Below are 26,187 nucleotides of genomic sequence, written 5' to 3' on the forward strand. Positions count from 1 at the left end.
ACCTCCAGAACATAGAAGATTTTTCCAAAGTGGACTAGCCCTGATGCTTCAGTGATCTTTGTGTCATGGTTCAGTTGGAAACTGGCTGACCTTTGTCTTCTTTTGTAGAAACGTTTTTCTGTCTAATCAATTTGTTATGCTGGTACATGCAGGAAATCAATTCATCCTTCTTGCCCCTTTTTTCACATGATTAGTTGCAATTTTCTTTTTAGTTCTTTACATGTTGACCCAGCCCGTTCCTGTACCTTGGTAGTCTTCTTTATCTCTCATTTGCCAAGCAGAGTTTGGCCCCTTGACACCCATGGGCAGAAGGAGACCAGACGATTCCATCCAAGTTGTGGGGACCAAAACACTTGTTTTGTTCTAGCACTCTGGCCCCCACGGGGCCAGGCACTCAAAAGGTTAAAATAGGACTGAATCACTTAAGCCCTTTGTATAAACATATCTATGTTTGCAGAGATTCACTAATATGGTATACAGTGTTTATATCGAATCCTTTATATTGAATGCCCATATCTCGAATATTTTATCTTGAAAACTTTTATAGTGAATGCATTTAGGGGTGCGGTAAAGGGTTAAATAGTTTTGGGAAACTGTTGGGGCGGGTTTTTAGGGGTTGGAAACAGGTGTTTCCCCCCAAAAAAGTGCATTCATTATAAAAGCTTTCAAGATACAATATTCGAGATATGTGCATTCAAGAAAAAATATATCGCTATAGTAGCACAATGATGGACACATCAAGACTGACTCTACGAATGTCATTCTCACTATTGAGAAGTCAAACATTTTGGTCTTGGTTTTAACAGCCGCACGCCTTGCAACAGTCAATTACAGTTTAAACATTAATCATGGTTCCGACCAACAAAATTCTCTTATGTGGAACTTGAGATCTTGGATGTTAAAGTATCGCATCAGCAATAAGATTAAACGTACTTTCAATGAAACCTGCACCCACATAGGTAAGTACATAGACAACTGTATCACTCAAACACTTGTGGTAAGGCTGATCAATGGTACACCTGGGGCCAGATTACAGAAATTTTGCACAGGTGCAAGTGCAATGTTTGCACAGTATTAGCACTAGGGCAAAGTGTGCCCTATTTTTAAAAACACTTGGACATATTAGAAAACTATTGCACCATGACAAGTGCAGTTTGTCATGGAATAAGCACCAGGGCAAACATTGAAGGGTTATGGGAGTTGTAGTTAATATCATAAGGATCACTAGAAATGTCAGATTCCAGATCTAGGGGATAAACTACAAATGATAAGAAAGTACGTAATGTAAAAAGTGTCAGGATGGACCAAAAATGTACACTTATGAGTTCTTGGCCTCCTTGGGTCACCTTATTCTTCAAAGTACTGTTCAAATTGTGTGGTGAACAGAAAGTTCTAAAATTATAATCGTAATGAGGAATTTAGCCTCCTGGCTACCCTAAACTTCAAACACAAAATGTCTGAGGTTTGGCCAACAAAATAGTTGATAAATCATTATCTTAAAACTGTCCAGTCATGTGCTCATAAAGCAAAGAAAACAGTTTCCTCTGGGAAGGATCCTCTGTGGTTTCCCCAGTCTTGACTCCTCCGGATGTCCTGCTTTAGGTCTCTGAAGACCTCTCCCAGCTCTTGGATTTGCTGCTACCTTGTATCCATCTACTTCTCTTAGACTTTGCTTTAGCTGCTGTTTTTCTGGACAAGTACAGTGCACACTACAACATTCCTTGTGGACATCCGGTATTTCCCCAACTTGGGGTTTCATTACAATAGTTATCTCCCAGATCAGGGGTTTCAGCATTCACTGCACTAGATTTTATCTCTGCTCATCAAGGATCCTTTTCAGTCAGCCAATATTCTGTCACCCTCCTGCCATTGGTCCTTACTGGTAAAGGAAGCTTTTATGACTTTGCGACTTTGGGGGTGAACAAAATGAGGGCGACATTTACTGCGCCCAAGCAGGTCGGAGTCAGGGGTTACAGGGGACAAGAAAGAAACAAAAAGAAAAAAAGCACCTTGCAGCGTGAGCTCTAACCCACGTTAGTGGGAGGAGCTGGCGCAGCAGGGATACAAGGGTGCTGGAAGCACTCACAGAAGTGTGCCGCCGTCAAGGTAAGTGGTGTGGGGGGTTGGAAAGCATAATGCGGGCCAGGGGGATGTGGGCGCAGTGATCTATCTAATCACTGCACCGCACCATAATTGGTGTCGAAATTTGTGTCGGCGCAGTTACGGGCGTCTCAGTGATCACAAAGATCCGTACTTACCCTAAGGAATACTTAAATCTCTAAAAAGGATTTACTTTTGTTTGGTTCATCAGGAGCCCACCCCCTCCACCTGTGACTTCCACATAAACAAAAGCGGCTTTCAGTGCTGCTACATTGTTGGAAGTTATCTGATTCTGGCACGGGCATCGATGGCATTCTGCATGCAGCGGACAGAGAGTCACAGCTCCAGTGTGCAGCTTCACCCAACCACGAGAAACATGTTTACCCAAACTCACCTGATTGTAAGTTCTGGAACGTCCCTGTTGATCCTGCATCGGCTCCATGCTCGTGTCTCATAGTGTTATGCTGGTTGGCTTGGGGACAGTTGTTTACTGTCCACAAGGGGAGGTCCAGCAGGGGAAACTGTAGCAATGTTATGCTTTAGTGTGCTTTTGGGTGGTAAAGTGAAATTATCCAAAGTGGCCTGACAGCTAAAGCTAGGTCTTATTTTGTGTTTATAAATCCTAGAGGTGTTTGAAAGAATGAACCTGTAACCGCTTAGTGGGTGTCCTACCATGCCTTGGTGGGTGAGTGGTGAGCCTGCAAAATCCCACTCCTTTCACCCTCTGAAAGGCACATCAGATAGAGGACGGTCAAACTCTGTTCCTTGTAGCTCTCCCACTCACAGAACCCGCTTCACTTGGACACGCAACGTGGGCGACAGGTTTTACAGGCAGGGTTGGCCCCTGTCTCTGTGAATATCAGCTCATTCATGCACTGCCGCAACCATTCCAATCTAGCCATCTACATGACATAGTAGCCATTACATAGATCAGCATTCACACAGTACCCCGAAGCACTTTCCAACATGTGCACATATTTCTGAGATTATTGAGCTCCAATAAACAAATCATGATTCGTTTGAACATAGGTAGATGGCACTGCAAACATATTGATTACTTGCAAGTCTGATACAGGGTGCCTGTGGTAGATAGAGAGATTTCCTCCTCTGATGATGATGTCTTTGGGGAGGCGGGATGGGATGGCATAAATATGTGTGAGTGCCACCTGTAGCAGATTGGTCAGCCTGGAAGGTGATGCCCCACATAAGGGGCAAAAAGAAAGAAGGAAGAACATTTTGAATATCGAAGGAAGTGACAAGTAATGCTGACAAGGCACTCTCTCCTTCAGAGAAGGTAATTGAAGCCATGGTGCTGGCATTGGGCACAGCCAGGCTAGGGCTACTATTATATTAGAGGGGAATGCAGTGTAGGGTAAAAGGGACATTGATTGTGTGAAAGAGTCGAGGTCTTCTGCGGGTAAAAGGCCTAGGAGGATGGAAGCCTCCGATGGGCTGTCATGGGAGGGACTTACCTGCCTGTCACCCGGATGTTAGAAGTGCAGGCATGTGCCCTGTGGAAGGAAGCGGGAAGAGGCCTGGAGTGAGAAGGAGGTAGATGTGGGCATGGTGAGGGGAGGCAAGAGAGTGAGGAGGAGGGTCAGGTGAAGGCTCTGGGAGGAACAGAGGCTGAGGCCAGAGAGGGCAGTACTGTAGTAACAGAAGTGAGGAATGCAGCAGCGCTGGGAGTAAGTCAGCTAGAAAGTTCCAGCAAGGAAAGGGTTGCTAGGAAAGGAGGTGTGGGGTGTGAGGGCAGAGGGGCAATAGTAGTAGAGAAGAGGGTTGAAAAAGATTTGTAAATGGAGCAATGGGGACACATATTTTGGGGAGGATGGGATTAGTGGGGTGGGGGCTCTGTGCAGGACAGGTGTTGACATAAGACACACAGAGCCACGTCCGTAAGAAAAGATGCACAAGGGAGAGGTGCAAAGAAGCGAGGTCTTGGAGAGCAATGCAGTGTGGGGAGTGGCCAGGAGAAGGTTCCCCGTTGATTGGTTGATGAGCAAGTGGCATGCAACAGCCTCCCAATGGCTGAAGCTGGGGACAGGAGGACATACACTGCTGCCGGGATGGCCAGAGATGCAGTGTGGGCATCGAAGGGAAAAAGGTGGGTCAGGGCGGTTCACTTCAGAAATGTAGTTGAGGCAGCCTGGGAGTTGTGGGAGGTAGGGATATGAGACCTAGCACTCAGAGAGCGTTTCTGAGAAATCTGTGCCGAAGATTTGAAGAGAGGGGACTGAAGTATGGGACAGGGGATAGCATCGTTGCCATGATGTGATGAGGAAAGGGGATGGGTGGCTGCCGTGGGGAACAGTAATGTACGGCATACAAAAAATGAGGAAAGAAGGATGGATACGGGAGGGGGTGAACCCAGGATACATGGAGGACGAGGCAAAGTGGTGAGATGTGGACATGGCAGAAGATGGGGGTGCAAATGTTCCAAAGGACCAGTTGTGAGAAAAGTTGGGAGAAAAGAGGGAGTGAGGACATAGTGCGTAAATGAGGGAAACAGGTGGATTTGTGGATAACATGGCACAGAAAGGAGAGTTAGAATAACAGGGGATAGAGAGGGGAAGCTAGAAGAGGTGGAATGGTGCAAGTGGAATACCATTTGGTGTACACGGTGGGGCAATCATAGGGATGAGAACAGGAGGCTGCTAGGAACGGTGGGGAGCTGGAATAGCCCATGATGCGGTGGAGGCATGGGTTAAGGCTCTTACAGACAAAGAATATGATGTAGAGAAAGTGGGTGTTGAGAAGGGGGTAGTGGTAATGAAGGTAGTGGTGAAGGAAAGAAGGAAGTGGGGGTTGCAAAGCAGCTGGAGGGGCAGACACATATTTGTGACTACTAAATATGCAATTTGGGCAAGAGGAGTTTGCAAAGGTCTTCTGCTTGCTGCACGGGTAGATTAGGAGCTATGCGGGGTCAATGGAGGAAGAGAGAGAGCTGGCATGGAGTCTACACTAGCATATATTGTGATAGATTCTCTGAGAAAAGTGTAGCATTAATGACAAAAATAGACATAATTGGAAAGGCACATGTGAATTCTGGTGGGTTTGCGTAGCTAAACATGATGAGGAGTTCAGGTCCAGCGAGGACGAGGATGAATTGATGGTGTGGGGATGAGTTGGATTCTGATCTGTGTTGAACACAGATAGTGAGCTACCCGTGGCACACATTCTGCTTGTGTGGGTGCAAGATTGCCATGTTGTCAAAAGCATTAGTCCTCAACTTGTGTCAGGCAGCACTCTTTGTTGTAGTGCTTTGTGATGTAACTTGGTGTGGCTAGGACACAGGCAGGAAACTCGGGAAGCACACCAGAGCCAGGATTATAGAAAAGGTAAAGTCTTCTTTATTGTTTCAGTTACAGTGGGAAAGTAAGATAGGAGATGAGGTGATGTGTTTCCGCTTCCCTTGGCTTTCTCCCTGCCAATCCCCCAACAGTCCTTTCCTGGAACCCTTACACTCACCCCATTCCAGGCCTCGCACCAACATTCCAAGCTCCACTGCTCACCCACATAGACACACATAGCAGATGTTAAGCTAGGATACTACAACATCCCCCCTGCTTTGATGAAAAGACAAGTATAACCATTCATGTGTAAAAGGAATTTACCGTCGAGGAAATTTTTCGCCTTTTGTCCTGGTCTGCCCCCCAGGACCTCAGGGCTGCCACCCCAAGCACAACCTGCTCTCTCTGAGCAAAACAACATCTAACTCACCTAACCAAACTGTACAAAACCTCTACTCCTTCTGTAAGGGCCTGCCACACCCAAACCCTGGACCTGCCACGTCCCGGCACACCCTCACCCTAATACAGGACACTCCGTCGATGTAAATAGAGCAGACTCACTACATCCAACATCCTATAAAATTATGAAAGCCAAAACACATGAAGAATAACTAAGGTCTGGATGACACTAACCTTGCTTGTAACCAACCTAGCCACTAACAACATCACCACCCCTCACCCCACATATAACAGAAAAGAGAAATGTTAGGATAGCCACTCACAAACAAAGATCACACAAAAACACGACACAACCACAAAAGGCGTCGTGCGTAAAGAGTGCACAGCCACTACCGTGAAAAGCAAACCTTCTGCCCAAGTACCAACAAAATGTAAAATGTGGCACATGCTGAAAGATCTCGCGACTGAACAAAAAAAAAATAATCAGTGCAAGCACAACAAGATGGAAATTGTAGTGCTTCTCCGATGATAAAATTGTATAATAATAGTACAGTTCATCAATACATCGTGTCCCCAATGACACACAAAACAAACCCAAACTGTCTGTGTGCCGAACTCCGAAGTAACCTCAGCCTAACTAGGCATTAACAGGAACAACATCCTACATTAACTGCACTACCTGGCACCACAGACTTTAGGAGTCTAACTAATCACTCCTAAACCGACACTATAACCTCCTAACAGAGACAAAAGCGGAAACACTAACCGCATACCACCAAAATTGTGCAGAGCCTATTCCAATAACTTCACGCATTCTACTTACGCCTCATAGTCTCCTACTATAGTGTCCTACCATAGGATCATTCTGTCCTATCTCCACAAAACACAACTCCTCTGTTGCGTTTAACCTCCAATCACCTGTGTCTCTAGGGTTTCCATAAGGCATCACACCTGGCCAGCTTGCGATCCTCACCCTCTACTACATGCGTGCTACCTCTCACATGCCTTCTCCTCCTAAAGTACATACTCATAATTGCATACACCCATTGCAATCTCACTCACTTCAAACGTGTCACCTCTCACACGCCTACACTCACTCACGTATGTCACAACATACCTCTGTTGCATACTCTCACATCCAGATACATACTACTAATGCAACCTCAACTCACATGCAAATTCACTAAATTGCATTAAACATCACATATTTACATAACATATGCCCACTAACACCTACTAAAAAGGGATGATAGACACTAACAGACATGGTGTTGATTAGGCACCATTCTGGAAGTGTGTCATTTCAGACATATAATTTTCGTTTTGTAGCAATCCCTTATTTGAGTAATCTTAATAAACAATTTCCATTTTTCCTGTAATTGCTTTAAAAACTTCTGTGGACATTAACATCATTAAAGAAAATCAAAGCATCATTGTCTTGTTAAGCTAGGATACTACATTATGCACAAGGGGTTCTGGATTTGGGGGATATACTTAGAGGTGGAAATGTGGGAGGGGGCTCGCGGGGAAAGGTTAGGCTGGACCAGATTCAGGAATGGTTGGTTACCCGAGCAGCAATAGTGTATAGTGGTTGTAACTGGGTTTTTAGGAAGGGTGCAGGACTGCCTATTGCATACTCTGTGCTGGCAGGTGGACTGAACATTTATTGAATGGTAGATGGACATTGCTAGCTGGTGGTGGAAAATTGGCGGTCCTGGAAGTGAGGAGAGCAGGCCCCTTTGTGTAAATGTTGTTGAAAGTATTGGTGATTTCCTTTATAGGTATTGTCCCAAAGAAAGAGGAGGGGCATTCACACTGATTCCTCACTTCTTATAACCTAAATGGGCTTCAGTGATTGACTTTATCATGCAGGAGGACTGTTCAGTGATGTACTCCAGGCTGTGGAATAAGGAAAGATGTGCAGTAACTGGGTGCAAGTGACTACGTCCGACATCAAAACAGTATTCCGGTTGCTGCCTGCGTACGCAATCTACTGGGCAGGCAATTGAACTGTATTGTGTATGTGAAAAAGGCCATGCCCATGGGGTGTGTGGTGGCCTGCATGGTGCATTAGTTGGATGATTTTCTGCTGATGGGAAAGAGCAGGGACAGTATGGAATGCTCCTGCTTGTTGAATGGTTTTTAGAAGCTGGTGGGTCACTTGGACATGCCAATGGTGCTGGAGACAATGGAAGGGCCATCCACAGTGTTGATGTTCCTTTGTACTGATTTGTCTCCTTTGCTGACAGGCAAGGTAGAGAAGTTGAGGGCATTTCTCCTGGAAGTGGCAGGGCCCAGAAATTGTTAGGAAAGGAAGTTCAAAGCATTGCTTGGGCACCTGAATTTTGCATGTGAGGTGGTGGCATGAGGAAGGGTATATTCAAGGCCAGTGGCAATGCCTATGGTGGTGATATGTTGCATAACAGTATGAGAGTGACAGCGCATTTGAACAGAGATATGGAGGTCTGGTTGGAGCTGCTTGATGGTTTTCATGGTGTGTTCGTATGGCTTCTGTCAGAGGAGCTCAGAGGATGGTAGAGATCTTCTCAGAGCCATCTGAATCCTCAGGCCTTGGCATCAACATTGGTCTTCACACATGCATGAAGGAATAATCACTTGTGATTTCAAACACCAATTGATTTGACAAATCATACAAGCAAATGCATTTTCAAAAGACTCAGGACTTTAACTGGTTTATTGTCTTCAGAATGGGTCATGTCAGGAAAGTCTGTATTTATATTGACTAAGTCTATCACTAGCACAAATGACGTTTTAGCTGAAACCCTTATCTGGCCTATAGAATTACATCGCTGATGCCTTGTCTCGTCCGCACTGGTCGTGGTCCATGGGTTGGTAACATGAAGCATGCAAATGACCAGCACGGGTGCAGGAGGGTTTTTTTGGGATGCCCTTTCAATTGCTGGAGGGATCGCTGACAGTGTCAATGAGAGTGGCATATTGGTTGGCATAGAAGGAGTTTCGGAGAAGTGGGGTGCTGTTTTAAAAAAAGGGTGTGCTTCGATACGAAGGGGAGGAGGAATTATGTGAGATGATGCGTGATGTTCCTATAAATGAGAGGCCTTTCTCCGGAAACCACTGTGGCCATGCAGACTGGTGTGGCATTTTGTGGGCAGTGGCACTGGGTGTATGATGCTTCTGGTGGTGAAACGATAAAAAGGATGGCCCTGTATGTAAGCAGAAGTGATGCTGTGTTTGAAACGCTGATTGATGGACTAGCAACTTGGGGGGTTATTATGAGCTGGGCGATAAGGGATACCGGGCACCGGTAAGGAGACCAGTGCCGGTAATCTCTTACCGCCCAATTCCGAGGTCCCTTACTGGGAACCGTAAAGGACATGTGGTCTGGCCACACATCCTTTACGGGTCCCGCTAAGGGACCAGGGCGCTAATAAAGGGCCTGCTATTCGCGGGCCCGTTATTAGCACCTTACCTATTCCCATTGAGCCCTATGGGGGCTGAAATGGGAATGGGGAATGGTTGGTTGAATGGGGACTTACCGGGTTCTCCAGGGTCGGAATGACCCGGGAAGTCCCCATTCAACCAGACCGGTGCCGGATAGCGCCATGGCTACCTCCAATCTCGGAATGAGGCCCTTGGAGCTTGAAGTGGTTTTAGTCCATCTTTGGCCTACTTGCATTTCTGAAGCCCAAGCCCACTGACTCATGATCATGAGTGAAGTAACAAACCGAGTTTTGTCTGGTTTGTGGTCTTATACACTAAGCCAATGACTGCGAGCGGGAGTAGGGAGCCGAAACATATTCCTTTGCGAGCCCACTCTCACCACACTTTCAATTCCCCTTGGGTTATGTAACATTACTGAAACTAGGTCTGCATGGCTCCATCAGTATACTCAATTGGTTAGCCTGAAGCCCAAGGGAGGGTGGGGCTTGCACCCAGAGGAGGGCTGCACAGAACGCATGTGCTGACGAGAACTCACTTTCAACTGGTGGCAGTGGGGTAGTCCCTCTGGGGAGTCATGCTGTGGTTGGTCTACATCACTGGTTTTGACCTTGGAGATGTTCCAGGAAGGAAAATGGGAGAAACATCTACACAGCTTGAGAGCAGACAACTTCATTGTTGGGCAGACACTGAAGTTACAATGTCAGATGCCTAATGGACGTTTAGATATGCACAGCCACTGTAATTTATGGAAAGACCAGGCCTGGGGACTAGGGAGAGTGAATCTGAGAGGCAGTGTGTTTTAGCCAGGCATCTGGAATAATTTGGGATGCAAGGGGTGGAGCAGTCAGTGGTGTGGGAAGCATCCTTTGGTGCCTCCTCTAGATGCTGATGTTTATTAATTCAGATCAAATAAATATTCACTTGCTGAAATACTTTGGACTGGAAAGATGTATTCTTGATGTCCTGGTGTGAATGTGACATGATCGCAGATGTGAGTAAAGTTTTGCTCATAGTAGTGGGGCAAGCAAGTGACTAGCCTGCTCCCTAGTAGTTCCCAAAGTCAAACTAGGGATGGGCCCTTTTGGAGCTCAAGGTCAAATACTGCTCATCTGAACATATCCTGTCAAACATATCCTGCAGCGTAGAGTGGAGACATGTTCTGCAGGCAGAACCCACAGATGTGTATCAAACTGACCTTCCTTCCAAGGAGACCCCGCCTGATATGGTGAAAGACATGGTTCAAGAAATGACCCAGGACAATTGGGGAATATCTCAGTCCAATAGAGCTTGTCATAACAGATAAGAGGCACATTGAGTCAAAAGAGTGAACAAAATGGCTGGAACAACAGAGGGGGCACTTCATGCTGGATTACGGCTTTTGCTGGTTTAGGGATCGACACCGATGCAGAAGACTCATTAAGGAGGGTTCTATGTCCCTACATCACCATGAGTTTCTTCGAAATCATTTTTTTCGAAGAAACTATTTCCACAATTGCCTTAATTATAAAACTGACCCTGACCCCCTCCTCACCCCTTATAGCCCCTTACCCCCCCATATATTTCAATGAGTTTTTTTAGATGTATATTTTTCAATAACTTCTGAGGATGAAACAACACGATACCGACTGGAGCTGAGAGAGAAAGAAAATGAGAGATGGTGGTGCACTAAGAAGCCTGGCCAGAGCTCAGCAGAGGCAGTTAAGGTCCTGTGACAAATAGCCACACTGAGCAGTCCTGCCTAGCTGTGAGGGACAGGAGTGAAAAATCAATGCAACATGTAAGTGTGTTTTCCCACATGATTTTTTCTGTAATTAGATGGGGAAACTCCACCCAGAACCAGAGACAGGGATGAGTCCTGTCTAAATGGTAGGTCTTGTTACTATTTCATGCATTGCAGAGGAAAGCGAAGGGTCTGGGAGATAATGAGAAAATGGTTAATGAAGACAGTAGGGCCGGGCCCGTATAAAGCTGTGGATACCTTACCTTACCTGAAACATGTGGACGAATATTGGTGGAAAATCTATAGAAGATCCAAAGTATAATTAAACATGTCGGTTGTCGCTAATTATAGCAGCTATGAAGAAAGGGCTAAAAATACTTAGCCAATCGATGTTGGCTGTCACAAATGATTGTCTACAAGAGGTAGATGATAAGGAGCAAATAAAAAATCAGATGGGATAAGAAAGGTTGAATTGTGTTCAGCTGCAAGCAGTGCTGATATACATTTCTGAAGATTTCTTAGAATACAGGTGGAGACATTCTAATAAGAAATATCCAGTTGCGAGTAGGGGAACCCTTGGACTATGATTCCAATAAAGAAAGAGAAATCAAGCGACTTTCTGCTCTGTTCAAATGCCTTTATTCGATGTTACCCTTCCCGCACAAATACACAGAATAAAACAAGCATAAAGGATATAAAATCATTATTTTTTAAAAAAAAAAATTATTTTGGTTGGCTGAAAAAAATCAACCTTTCAAACTGAGAGTGATTCATGTTTCAATGCATAAATATAAACATTCAACAATTTAAACAAATTTAGACAATTTTAAACAACAGAATGATAAAATGCAAGCATTTTCTTTGCCAACTAAGGAGTAAAAGCAATGTTATGATAACAAGTGAAAAAGTACATTAAGTGATCAATGCGTGTCCCATGAATTGAGTAGGATCTCACAAAGCATGAACAACAGGTTAACAGTTCTGATTGGACACCAGCAGTTCTCAATTTCTATAACCAACAGAGTGCAAAGGCTATAAGAACTCTTATGGGGGCAGAGCAAGTCCAATTTCACTAGGTTGAATTCTTAAGTTTAAGCGCTTGACAGTGATGATAAAAATTGCATCAAGAAAATGAACTATAGCAATTTTAACTGTGATCCTGGGATTTAAAAAAATGATCTGCCATACGGAGTTGGAGTCTAAAGGACGGAAAATGCAGATCACATTTTTAAAGTCTAATTTGCGCTCCTTCTCCAAGGCTGGACATTCTACGATTAGATGTTGAAGAGATTCTTGATGAAGATTATCAACACAAAACCTACAGGAATTCTGATCACTTGAAATCTGTCCCCTTGAGCCAGTACTACAGCAGTTGGCCATAAATTTAGCCTAAAATGTAAAAATGTATAACAAAGGTGTGGAGCTGGACACTTAACTAAGTAGTCTGCCATGTGCCGGAATTGCTTGTGGCCAAAAGGAGCCCTGTTAAAGTCATGAAGAGATATACATTTAGCACTCTGCCCTCAAGGGATTTTGTAAAAGAAGGTCCAGAGACATGGAGGCATCAGATAAAGCATCCAAAACGCGATTCCTCCACCTACTGGGAAAGTAATGGTCAGACTCCAGAAGATAGTGGGCAACGACACTCAGAATATTGGTTGAGTTAAGACCTGGGAGACACTTGCGTAGAAAAGGGGCCATTTTCCATAAGACATGTACATACAAAGACAGAGAACCCATTTTGTGGCGTAAAATCATTAAAAAAATATACGTAATTCCTAACATCATGTCATTCAAATATTCATATACTTAAGATCACCCTTATAAAAACTATCAGAGTGCATTCCATAAATACATTGATATAGCATTAACATTTAGCTCAGCCGGTCAGAATCCTAAACACCATTGTGACCGAACTTTTCTTTGCGTTCATTGCAACAGAGGCAGAAGGCAGCAGCATTGACAGTGGTAGTTACTTTACATCCTGGTGATTCTGACCTTACAGTTTTTGGAAACTGCGCTGTAGTCCCTTGAATTGATGAAACCAACAGTTTGACGAGGTGGGTTCTATAGTGCATTCGAGCATCTCTGACAAGGTCACAGACCCCATTCCAGTATTCTCCCAGTTTCGGGCAACTCCAGAGCATGTGAAGGTATCCCGCTCCATCAGCCTAGCATCTGTGGCATACGGTAGGGTGGGTGTGTGAGAAGAGGTGCAGTCTGGCCAGGGTGCAATGGGAACCTGTGTATCACTTCGAATTTTATAAGTCAGAATCTGGAGTTGAGGGATACTGCATGGGTCTGTAGGCACATGGATTCCCAGATGTTGTCAGTAATGTTCATTTCCAGGTCCCTAGGCCAAGCCTCCCGGAGCTTCTTCAAGGCTTTTCTGTTGTGGCTTTGCAGCAAGTAATATAGTATTCCTACCCCACCCCGTGTGGAGGTCCCTCTTATGATGGCTTCTAATAGTAGCTCATCGCACGGCTGCACTGGAAACTCAGCCCAAGTTTTTTTTTGCTGCTCAGCGGTGTCAGTGTATTGTAACCAGTGTAGCGTTTGTCTTTGTGGCTGGCCCGGTAGGCCTGATAGGTCCTGAAAGGCAATAAAGTGTTGGGAAAAGGTTCCACATCAGCAGGCCTTTATGGTATGGATGTGGGTTGTCCACCATTTTCCATACCTTGCCCCAGGCCAACTCTGTCGTAAGAACTGGGTCGTTGACCTCAGGGTCCTTCAACTGTGGTGGTTTTATCAGGGAGCATGCACCGTGATTACCGGCTGCATGCCGTTCAATTTACAGGTGTGGGTGTCTTGAATCATTGTTGAACCAGCAAGTTGCATATTGTGCCTGTGCAGTGACCTAGTATTTTTCAAAGTCTAGTGCGGCCAGGCCACTGTGTGCATACGGTCTCGTCAAGGTATCCCATTTAAGCCAAACCGCACCAGCATGCCACATGAAGCTGTTAATCGCTACTTTTAGCGTATCGAAGAATATTGCCCCCGGTCACAATGCTATATTTTTTTTTTTTAAAACAATTTTCTTTATTTTCATTTAACAACGAACAAACACAAAACAAATAAACAACAACTCTCAACATTTGCTCTGGCACTTTCGGGTTTAAGTTCATAATGTATGTTATCAGCTCGGGTCACGGCTAGGCACCCTCCTCCTCCGTCGTGTTGTCCTCGTTCCTGTCCGTGTGCTGCGCATGGGTGCAGGCAGGTCAAGTCTCCTTTCCACCCAGCTCACTCGAGTCAGTTGCGCTGTTTTCCTCGTCGCTCCCAAATAAGTCTTGTACCAAGGTATTCCATGCTAGTATTCTGGCCTCACTGTTCTCTTCTCCCCTCTGCGAGGTTCGGGTCCAGACCGTAGTTTCTGCTATTGCCCATTTTTGTAGGTCCCCCCACCAACCTTCTATCAATGGTCACGTGCTTGCTTTCCATGCCATTGCGATGCAGCGTTTCGCCAGAATCGTCATCAGGTCTATCATCTTAGCTATATGGATCCTTTGCTTGTCGCCCCTCGGGAACAGGCCCAGTATGTAGGACACTGGCGACCAAGCTTGCATATGGATTCATGCCTTCAATGCCCTTTCCTGTATCGTATTCCAGAAAGCTGTCACACCCGGGCATGTCCAAAACATGTGCACCATATCTGCCTGTTCTTCCTGGCAGCGTGGACAACTCCGTATTTGACTGTCCCCCATGTTTGACATTCTTTTAGGCGTTAAATATGCCCTGTGCACTATGTACATCTGCAGTTGTCTGAACCTTGCGTTTCTGGAAACTTTCTTCGCGTATTAAAGGGCTCTGTTCCATTCTTTGTCCCTGAGGGGTTGCTGAAGTTCCTCCTCCCATTTTGTCCGGCTGTTCAGTGTCCTAGAATTGATGGTGCCCAGCAATTGTTCGTAAAGTCTGTCCCCCCTCAGATACATCGAACCAGGCATCCAGCGGCCCATCCATGTCTTCCTCTTCCGGCAGGGTCTCCCATCTCTTCCTTATTACTCGGACCACGCTATTATACAGTATGAATTGGCCACTGTGTATGTCCTGCTCCTCCACCAGGGTCTGAAAGTCTACCCAATGTCCTTCTTGTCACAGGTCACCTACTTGGGCCACTCCTTTGTCTTCCCACTGTGTTCTGAACGTTGCCATGCTTGCTATACGGGTATCTTCCAGTCCCGCCAGGGGAATGTGCCTTGAATAGGAGTCTCTTATGTTCTGCACTTTTCATGCTCTCTTCCACAGTGCTCGGCCTAGTTGGACTATTCTGGGTAGGGTTTTTGTTTGGGTCTCGTTTATCCACAGTAGTTCTTTCAAATAGTATCGCTGGAGCGATGGTCGAAACAGTATTGCATGTATGGAGGTGTCTTCCCCCAGCCATCGGACCACGAATTGAAGTTGTGCGGCCAAGTTGTAACGCTCAAAGTCCGGGAGCTTGATCCCTCCCCATTCGTAGCCCCTTTGTAATGTGCTCAGTGGTACCCTGTCCCCCACTCCCATAGAAAGGTCCGTGTTATGGAGTGTAATCGTCTGAAAAAGAATCTGGGGATGTTATAGGGGATATTGGTGAAATAATATAGGAGTCGGGGTAAAACTATCATCTTCATTAGGGCCGCCCAGCCTACCATCCCCAGCGGTAGTGTTTTCCAGAAGTGCATGGCGTTCTCTAATTTGTCCAGGGCTGCCTGATTGATGGCCATGTGTGTTTCCGCGGTGTCGTGATATATGTCCACCCCTAGATATCTGAAGGTGATTGGGGTCCATGTCAGGCCCAGATGTGGCAGCTGGTCTGACATCGTCGCTCTCAGGCGCGCCAGGGGGAACAGTGAGGACTTCCCCTTGTTGATGGTTATTCCCGATAGCCTGCCAAACGCTCCCAGTGCCTCCAATAGGTCTGGTAAGTGGGTTTGTGGGTCCTGGACGTAAAGCAGCACGTCATCTGCATATATTGAAATCTGGTGTGTTTCCCCATCTATCACTATGCCGGTGTCTCTGTACTCTGCCCTTAGGAAGGGCGCGAACGGTTCCAGCGCCAATATATATAGCATCGGGGACAGCAGACACCCCTGTTTTGTACCTCGCCCTATGCTCCACTCCCCTGAGACATGCCTCCCCGTCTTAACTCTGGCTCTCGGGTCGTTGTACAGCAGCTTTATCCAACGTAGGAACCCCCCACCTATCCCGAAGTGGGTGAGCGCCCCCAGTAGGCAGTCCCAGTTTACTGAATCGAACGCTTTAATTGCATCTAATGACGCCACTGCGTATTCTCCCTCCTCTTGGTTCATCCTGTCAATGAAGTCATGGAGTCTCCGGAGATTCCATGCCGTGTTGCGTTCTGGTACATACCCCGTCTGGTCTGTGTGTACCAGTGTGGGTATCACCCTTTTTAGCTGATTGGCCAATGCCGCTGTCAGTATCTTGGAATCCTGATTTATCAGAGAGATTGACCTGTAGGACCCACACTCGAGGGGCGGCTTCCCCGCTTTAAGTATCGGGACTATTACAGATTCTGACATACTGTTCGGGAGTCGTCCGCACTCGTACGCCTCCTCCAGTGTCTCTAGTAATCTCAGAGCCAAGCTATCTTTGTATCTTTTATAGAATTCCCCTGGCAACCTGTCGGGCCCCGGGGACTTCCCTGTCGGCAACTGGGCAATAACATCTGTCAGTTCCCCCACAGTAAGGGGGGGCGTCCAACATCTGGGCCTGCTCTTCTGACAGTCGTGGGAGTTTGATTTCCGCAAATGCGTCCTCAAGGTCTCCCTCTTCTGCTTCCTGTACTCTGGTATATAGTTCATCATAGAATTGCGAGAACACCGTATTTGTACCCTCCTGGGACCTTTCAATCACCCCCTGACTATTTCGAATTGCGTTTATCGGTTCTCGCTTGGTCTCCTGTTTGGTCAACCAGGCGAGAAGTTTACCAGGTTTATCCCCTTCTGCATGGAGCCTTTGTATGTACTTCCCATAGTCTAACCACCCTAATCTCTCCCAGGCCGCCATACACTGTTGTCTCAGGGTGGTGAGGTCACCCGTTCCCCCCCTCTCGCCCTGCCTGTGCTTCCGCCCTCTCTATCTTCCCTTCTATCTCATCCAATTCAGCCAGGGTTTCTCTCCTAAGGCCTCCCGTTTTCCCAATTGCCACCCCCCTGATCACCACCTTAAAGGCCTCCCATGTCGTGCCCGCACTGTCTACACTACCCGTGTTGTGCTCGAAGTAGTCGTCTACTGAAGTTTGGATATGGTCTTGGAAATCCCCCTCTAGGAGTGCTTCCGCCCTAAGTCTCCACGTGGGTATGGGGGCTTTCCTGTATTTGTGTGCCCATGTTGCTTCCAGTGGGGCGTGGTCAGATAGGGTTCGTGCGTGAATGTGTGCCCCAGTGAATTCGCCTAGTGTCTCCTTGCCCGTGAATAAATAGTCGATGCGGGTAAATGTCCCGTGTGGGGCGCTATAGTGAATGTATCCCCTTTCACCCCCATGTACCTTCCTCCAGACGTACTCGAGCTCAAGCTGGTCCAGTGTCTTCTGCAACACTCACGCTGGTGGTGCGGCCCTTTTGTGTTTGTCATCCGACCAGTCCAGTCTGTGCTCCAGTGTGCAGTTCAGATCTCCGGCCCAGATGGTCGTGGCGTTCCTATACGGGGCCAGCCGGGGTGTGAGTGGTTTAAAGAAATCTTTTGCATCGTGGTTTGGGGCGTAGGTGTTCACCAGACACACTTCCCGGTTCTCCAGCATTCCGTGTGCGATGAGGACCCTGCCTTCGGCGTCTCTCTCCTGTTTGATGAGTTGGAATGGGATGCCCGGGACAATCCAGGTCGCTACCCCTCTCGCGTAGTTAGAGTATGTGAAGCTGTAGGTCTGGCCGCCCAATTTCTTGGCCATCTTGGCTTGTTTTTCCGCCATCAGGTGGGTCTCCTGCAGCATTGCGATGTGGACTTTTGTTTTGTTCAGCCATGCGTAGACCCTAAGTGTCTTCACGTAGGCGTTTAGCCCCCTGACGTTCCAGGTCACCACTTTTAGTTCATCTCGGTTCCTGTGTCTTACAGTTTCCTGCTCGTTCCCATCTGCCTGTTTAGTTTTCCCTTTCTGGCCTGCCGGCCTGGGAGGTCCGTCCCTCATCTTCTCCCAATTATTCCCCTGGTAGCTTGCGGGTTCGCCTTCCCTCTTTACTTCCCCTGTCCTGGCGGACCGCCCTGTCACCCATGTCTGCTTCTCTCCACCTCCACTCTTTGGTGTTCCGCGCCGGATTCCCGCATTTGAGTGCAGCCTCACTTGCACCCTTGCGTTGTCTTTGCTGTGTCCGTGACCTCCTCATTCATTATGTTTGCCTCCTCTCGTGCCTTCTTTTAACAAACTTAACCACACTACTACAACTACTACAAACCAACGCCCAACCTCCCGCTCCCTGCTCGGGCCCTGCCGCATTCCAGGTGCCGCCCTCGATCCGTGGGTGCACTCGTCGCGACGTAGTGCCTTAAAAACTGACACTGCTAACTTGTCGCTACTTGGGGTCCCCTCTGTGGGTCTTGGCCGTCCAGTGCCGGAGGCCTCGAGCTCCCGGGTTGATCCATTAATGTATGCTTTCGGTTCTCATTCTTGCTGTATCTCGATTCGGCATGATGTCCTCAGTGTTTTGACCGCACCCTCATTCCCTTCCTCGCCGGGGTGCCTCACGATTCCTCTCGGCCCCCTCTCTTAGTTGTGGGATCCCCTGCTGGTCCATCCACTCCTGGGTGTCTTATGTCGTCTCAAAGATCTGTGTCCTCCCGTTGTGCAGGATCTTGAGCTTGGACGGGTAAAGTAACATGAATTTCACCCCCGCTGCCCAAAGGCGCTCTTTGGTCGGCCAGAACTGTGCCCGTTGTCTTTGCACAAGTGCCGTATAGTCAGGGTAGATGGTTATCCTGGCTCCGTTGCGCTTTATCTCCCCGCCTTCCCTCGACAATGTCAGGTATTTCTCCCTGTCTTTAAAGTTCAAGATCTTCGCGATCATGGGTCTCGCAGGCGCGCCCGGGTGGGGTTTCCTGGTTAGTGCTCTGTGCGCCCTTTCCACCATAAAGCCCTGGGACAGGATCCCTGCACCTACTTCCTGGAGCAGTAAGTTATCTACCTAGTCTGCGGGGCCTCTGCCTTCCACCTCCTCCGGCAGCCCTACAATGCGCACATTTTGCGCCTGGCCCGGCTTTCCGCATCTTTGGCCCTGTGTTCTAATGTTTTAATCCGCTCCAGTGCATCCGACATTTGTGACTGTGAGGTGGTCACGTTTGCTGTATTGCTCTGCACCTGTTGTTCCACTGTTGTCACTCTCTCCGCTAGGTTCCTCGTGTCCTGCCTGAGGAGCCCCACGTCCACGATCACTTCATCCAGCTTGCCCTCTATTGAGGCCTTGAGCCCCTCTATGGCCTCTAGGATACTGCCTTCCACTTGTTTGAGCTCCCTTTGCATAGCGTATGACGTGGCTGTGTCCGCCGCCGCCGTCCCAGGTTGTGAATCCTCGCTCTTGCGGGCAAATGTCTCCATGCTTGTTTGCCTCCCTCTGCTGCCTTTTCGATTCTCAGGCATGCTGATGTTTGTGGCCTTGTGTGTCTTTGCTTGGATGGGGGCGTTGTGCCCCTGGGCGGCCTCCACTTTGTAGTCAGTGTTCTCCCTTCCCTGCGGGTTATCCCAAGCGTGGGCCCTGCCGCTCCCCAGCACCTCCCTGGGCCCGGTGCGCAGCAGCTAAAGTCTCTTTGTGGCCACTCTGTCCAGCTGCAGCCTCACCTGCCTCCGCTGTCTCGACCTTACTGGGAGCTCCAGTTGCATCTCCGCTGGTTCTTGCTACCCACTTGCCTTCTGCGATCGAGGGCCGGAACAGGGTCATGGTCTCCACCTCCGGGCTGCTGCTGTGTGGGCGCACTCTGGTAGGACTTCAGTGCGCTGGGGGGTGCCCCGCCGGTACCCCGGGCCGCAGGCGCTGTGTTCTTCCTGTGTCTTGGCCCTCCGCTCTCCTCTGCCACTATCCTCGGTTGCCTGCTCCCCCTTCACGCGGCGTGGTGGTGTGCACCTCGTTCCTCATCCCTGTTAGGGAGGGCGGTCGGGTTTGGCGCCTCTCTCGATCTTCCGTGGGTGGTGTGTGGGTATCCGGTGGGCAGCCGTCCGCGCCCCCGCGCCCAGCCGTCTGCATACTCAGCTTCCACTGCCCTTCGGAATGCAGGCGGGTCCTCAGTGGGCCGCGGCCGCCATTTTGTGTGGTGGCCCGCGCCTCCACTTCTCCTCGTTTCTGGTCTTTCCGACCTCTGATTTTGTTCGGGCTTTCGCCCATGCGTGCCCTAGACCCTCTGGGTGCCGTTCCTTCAGTTTGTTCCGGGCCTCCTGCTGTTTTTCAGCCGTTTATAAGGATCGTGTAGCGTATCACCCGGGAGCTCTCGGTGACTCCCACAATGGTATATTTAAAAAATAGCATAGTAGTTTGGGAAGATAATCATCTTGAGGAGTGACACTCGTCCTGCTATTCTGAGTGGAAGCCTCACCCAAGGATTCAATTTGGCTGTTAGTTGATATGCGCCATAGTTGCGGACATAGAGGGAGGTCTTGTGTCGTGTTACAATTACCCCCAAGTATTTAATTTCCAGTGGGGACCAGGCAAAGTCTGTAAGGTCTGGTGGGTCGATGGTTGCATCTGTAAGTGGGAATAGCTCAGATTTGGTGCAGATTATGCGCAGCTCAGACAGTGCTCCGAAAGAGAGAACATCTTGCATAATTGGTGCCAAGTGTCTTGCTAGATCACTTATAAATAATAGGGTGTGTCTTGATATGGGCAAAATCTTCCTCGGGGCCAGCCCTTTGAGAGCAAAAAATACCCAATTCAGCCCAAAATACAGGTTCTATTGTGCTGAGCAGTGATCTCATGCTAGTGACAAATGACACCTTTCAATAAGTTTTAGTATTTATTCTAAACAGTGAATTTCATATACATTTGGGATTCAAGTTAGAGAAGATTACAAAGCACAAAACTTAGAGAAATGCAAAATATAGAGAAACATAGAACTTAGATAAACATAAAGAAACATAGAGAAACACAGTCTTACGCCCCTTTGATCAGCACTGGGAGACCTTGGCCCTCATAAGCTTGCTGTAACAAGCCCCGCTCAGAGAACAGCGCAGAAGGATGCCGTCAGAGCTCGAAATTCCGGGCACTTGATCTTGCTCGAACCAAGTCCACAGGACGATCTCCCACCCGAGTCATGTGAGCATGTGTATTTTATAATCTCGTGCTGCCCGTCCGTGACGCACAGTTCCAGAACTTTCCCTGTGCAAAATATAGGCTGGCTCATGGAAAAAACCCAGCTCTGTTAATTTCCACTGTGCTTCTTCTGAGCCCCTCCCTGGCCCATCTGCGCGAAAGCTGAGGAATGTCTTATCAGTGCCTTCCCAGAGAAAAGGAAGATTAGCTTGGGGCCATGCAGGGCTACCGTTAGTGAGGCAGAATATTCTAAGGGAAGCAGGGATGTATTAACCCCATCTGCAAGCTCTAAAAGGCATGCACTCATAGCTTAGTGTTTATAGCGCTTAAGACTGGCTATCTAAGCGCTATATAGGTGCCATAATGTTCCAAACACTCCACAAATACCTATTAGCTACAGAGCTAGGGCCCTCTCCCTGCCTGTCTATCAACAATGCATAATGTGACCTATCACTCATACTAGGCCTGCATATTCCTTGTAGCTCACTACTGCATAATGGAAGTGCTACAACAGACTATTGTCAGCATTTTGGCACATACTTTGAATACACTATTGGCTTTCAGCGGCTAATGCTGTCATCTAAAGCCCTGATTGGCAAGGTTGCAATTTTGTGTATCACTACAGGGTGTCGTCCACGTTTAGTGAGATGATTTCAGGTTCTCCTGTCAGTCAGACCCCCTCTGTGCGTGCTTACAGCGGATTGCATCTGTGAATTGTTCCATCACTATAGCAAATAGTAGGGATAATTGTGGTCAGCCCTGCCGAGTCCCGCTGCATATGTCAATGGGGAATGAGAGTGATCCATTCACTTTCACTCTGGCAGTGGACATTGTGTATTGCAGTTTCACCCATGATATAAAACCGGGGCCAAAGTTGCATTTTTTAGTACCGCCCACATAAACTCCAGGATACTGAGCCGAAAGCCTTTTGTACATCCAGGGCAGTGGCAACTGACTGCGCCTCTGGATCGATCTGTGACAGAACATTAAAAAGGCATCTCAGGTTGAGTGCTGTGGAGCGGCCAGGGACAAAGCCAGATTGATCTGGGAGGCTATCTAGGAATGCATCTATATCTGGGAGGGTTGCCACGTCTGAATTGGTATACAGCATGAAGTAGAAAGAGTGAAACACCCAGTTCACTTCTGGTGTGGTATGAACTGTCTGACCCGACGTGTCCTGCACTAATGGGATATGGTAATTGCCTTTTCCTTGATGCGCCATCCTAGCTAGTAGTTTACCGGGACGTTCAACCTATTTCTTCGCCAGGCCTGGGTTGTCTAGGAACTTCAGCTCCCTGTCCGCTGTGCCCGGAATTTATCGAGTTCGGTTTTGATGTCTCCCAGGACCGTTCTGTTGGGTGTATATGCATATGTCTGCTCTAGGTTTTGTAATTTGGTTTCACTAGGGTGAATGTCCCTGCATATTGTTTTGAGCATCCGTGATTATGTTGCTAGTGCAGTGCATCTTAGTAGTCCTTAAAGGCATCCCAAAGGGTTGCATAACTATTGACGGAGCCAGTGTTGACCTCAAAAGTATTCCTCGACTTGTTTTTCCATTTCGCCATAAAACGGGGTCTAGTAATGATTACGGCTTGAATATCCACTGCATTCTTATTTCTGGTGTTTCTCCTAGTGACAGTTTCAGTGTTACTGGAAAGTGGTCAGAAAATATTCTAGGTTATATGTCGGTTTCTTTAAGATGGTTCACCACACGGAAGTGGGAGTTGTGTACTATAGAGTAGTAGGAATATTTACGTAATGTGGGGTTGAGTACCCTCCAGGTGTCCACCATCCCCATTTCACATAAACCCCTCTGCAACACTAGGGCAGCCCTGGTTAACTGCCGGGTTTTGGATCCTGATTTGTCAATGTCTATATCCATTATGGTTTTAAAATCTCCTCCCCACATTATGGGGTGGAGTGTTAGTAGCCCTATCAGTTCCGTGTAGAATTGAGGGTCATCAACATTGGGTCCGTACACATTTAACAAAACTATTTCCTGGCCCATAAGTACGCCATGTAGTAGCACATAGAGCCCCAGTGGGGCTATATATGCCTTTACATGTGTGTACTGTATGGATTTGTGGATAATGGTCATGACCCCTCTGCATTGAGATCAATACAAGGTGTGATATTGTTGATATTGTTGCATGCTCCAGTTTTTAGCAAATCTCCCACTGTCCATGTCTAGTGCGTGAGTTTCCTGTAGGAACAGAATGTGCACCTAATATTGTTCAATGTATAGTTGAAGTAGATGCATTTTTGTCGGATATCCCAGCCCACGCACGTTTTAGCACATAGAAGTTACTGGTTCAGCTCCCATTGGGCCAGATTACAATATAGTCACTGAGTTTCATTGTAGTGGAGGTTAAATAAGTCAGCAGGGCCACTGCCCATTAAAGTCGCCTTCTATCAGCAGAAACACACATGTCAAGCAAATTGTTTAGAGCTATCCCATAACTTCCACCCACCACCCCATCCCATCCCTCTCCCAATCAGAGAAATGAACAACCCACACCGAACATCCCAACAACATTTGCAACTTTGCGTGGGGGGCTGTAGGCCGATTACCGCACAGCATCATCGCAGCTTAACATAGCATCTTCGAACCAGGTTACAGGTGCATATTTTCAAGTGTACGACCACCGGATACATAGGTAGCGTGGACCTTATGGAGCAGACAAAACGCAGTCTCATGGGCCATGTCCGTTGCTATCAGCGTCTTAATTAGGATCTGTGGACAAGGGATTGAGAAAGCAAGAGAGTGCTGGTTAAGGTCAACCTCGGAAGTGCATGTCTTTGAACCTCATTGCTTCCTCAGTCATAGTGAAGAAGTACACCTTGTTGTGATGTTCTATTATTAGTTTAGCCAGGTAGAGCATGGCGTACTTCACGCTGTGCTCACATAGCCTCTTCTTAGTGGCCATGAAGGATTTGCGTTCCTGTTGCACCGATGTTGAGAAGTCTGGGTACATGTGGATCCTATTGGAGCCCAGTAGTAGTTCTCCTTTGGCTCTTGCAGCACGTAATAGCGTGTCTCTGTCTCGGTAGTTTAGCATACAAGCTATTATCGGGTGAGATGGGACTCTGGGTTTGGGTTTAGGAGCAAGTGTGTGATGGGCCTGTTCTATCGCAACGTATGGTGACAGTTTAGGGGCTCCAAGCAGTGATGTTAGGGTACTCTCCACATGTTCTTCCATGGGTCCTGCAACATTGTCCTCTGACATGCCTATTATTCGCAGGTTGTTATGACGCGATCGCCATTCAAGGTCGTCATTCTTTTTGCCAATGGATAGTACTTGTTTCGAGAGCAAGGTGATGTCTGCTCTCAGGGCCTGGACCTCGTCTTCGGTCGTGCCCACTCTGGTCTCCACATCTGTGATGCGGGCATCAGATTTGTCCATTTGAGATTTTATTGAGCTAATGGTGCCACTCATATCATCTAGTTTAGTGTGTAAAGCAGTGAATTTCTTCACGCAGATCAGTTGCAGCTTATAGGTGGAGGGTTGGAGTCGCTAGTGTGAGGGCAGTGGCAGTCAGGAAGCAGCTTGGGAACCCGTCTGGTGGATGGCGCAGGTGTCAGGTCCCCGCCACGTGTGGCGTGGGACCCCCGTGTGCCCCAGCCTCAGTCGGATATGAACATGGCGGTCCAGATGGGGATCAGCCGCCAGACCCGCAGTGCAGTGTGCAGCTCACTCACGTCAGCTCCAGTGATGGTAGGTACTGTCCGCTCACCCACGTATGCTGCGATGGGTCTCTGTAGTCTGGCCGGGGTTTTACGGGAGGTTCAGGCAAGATTGTGTGCATCAGGTGGGTAGTCCAAGGAGTGCACCTGTGTGAGGGTCAATGGGTGTTGGTGTCGCCACCAAGCTTCGGTGTCACTTGCCGTGGCTGTCAGGTAGATCCGGCTGCTTCGCTGGAGCCGTTGTGCGGGGTTCCTCAATCTGGCGGTGGCAGCCAACGGGAGGAGGCTAGGCACATGGCCCTGCCGTTTCATGCGAGCAGCCTCTGGGAAGACGAGGTCCGCAGCTGTGTCTTAGGAGAACTGCTGGAGGCCAGACTCAGCAATTTTGTCGCGTGGGTATTCCTCAGGTGGGCTGCTCTTCCGTATTGTATTTTGCACCCTGTAAGGAAGGATATAGGCTGTGCAACGATGCCAGGCTGCGGAGCTCATCACTCAAGTGGCCATCTTAGTTGAGCACAACAGCGCCCTGCCGTGACCGAATGTTTCTAACATATATAAATCAAGGACATAAGGCTGTCCATATTCTAGCATATCACACATTTGATATAAGGTCACAGTATGAACCATGTACATAGCTTTGGTTTAAGTGCAATGGATATACAAACATAAGAAACCCAACTTGAACCATAATCATTCACTACATCACTCCTAGGAGTTGATAACCCACATGCCACGGAGCCATGCGCAATGAACATATTTAGCCACAAAATCCACCACGTTCAGATCTTCTGTGTGCTTACAGTAGGCCATTGCCCAATTCACACTGCACATGTTAGCAGCGATGATAAATGGCTTCAGATATCTCATTCTTAAAGCTTTATATCCACTACAGATGAACATAAAGTGAGCCATCGTTTCATCACAAGAACCACAGACTGAACAGTTGTTACTCCTTCATCTGCTCCTCGAGCCAGTGAATTTGGCTACATTTAAGGTATTTATCTTTAATCTTAAGTCAATTGCTTCTGGTATGGCGGGTTAATGTTATCCAGGTATTTTTGAAAGCCAAAATCAATTTTTCCTGACAGATACTCTGGTCCAAAGCTCGATAGGTCCACCGTCCTCTTTCAGCATTTTTCACCTTGGCAACACTTGACTTATTGATAGGTGCCGGATTAGACGAGAGAGTGCTATGTCCCGGGAGGATATGTCAGGGGCAACGTGCTAGCCTTGGAAACAAGACTACACGAAACAACACAGGCTCTATCCCTGGGTCCGCGCTTAGAAACAATTGGGTATTTTTTTTAAGCGCGTTAAAAAAACGCAACTAAGACATCTTCCTGTGAC

This window comes from Ambystoma mexicanum, chromosome 6p (assembly GCF_040938575.1).
Source record: "Ambystoma mexicanum isolate Mex_15411 chromosome 6p, UKY_AmexF1_1, whole genome shotgun sequence".
In the NCBI taxonomy this organism is placed as follows: Eukaryota; Metazoa; Chordata; class Amphibia; order Caudata; family Ambystomatidae; genus Ambystoma; species Ambystoma mexicanum.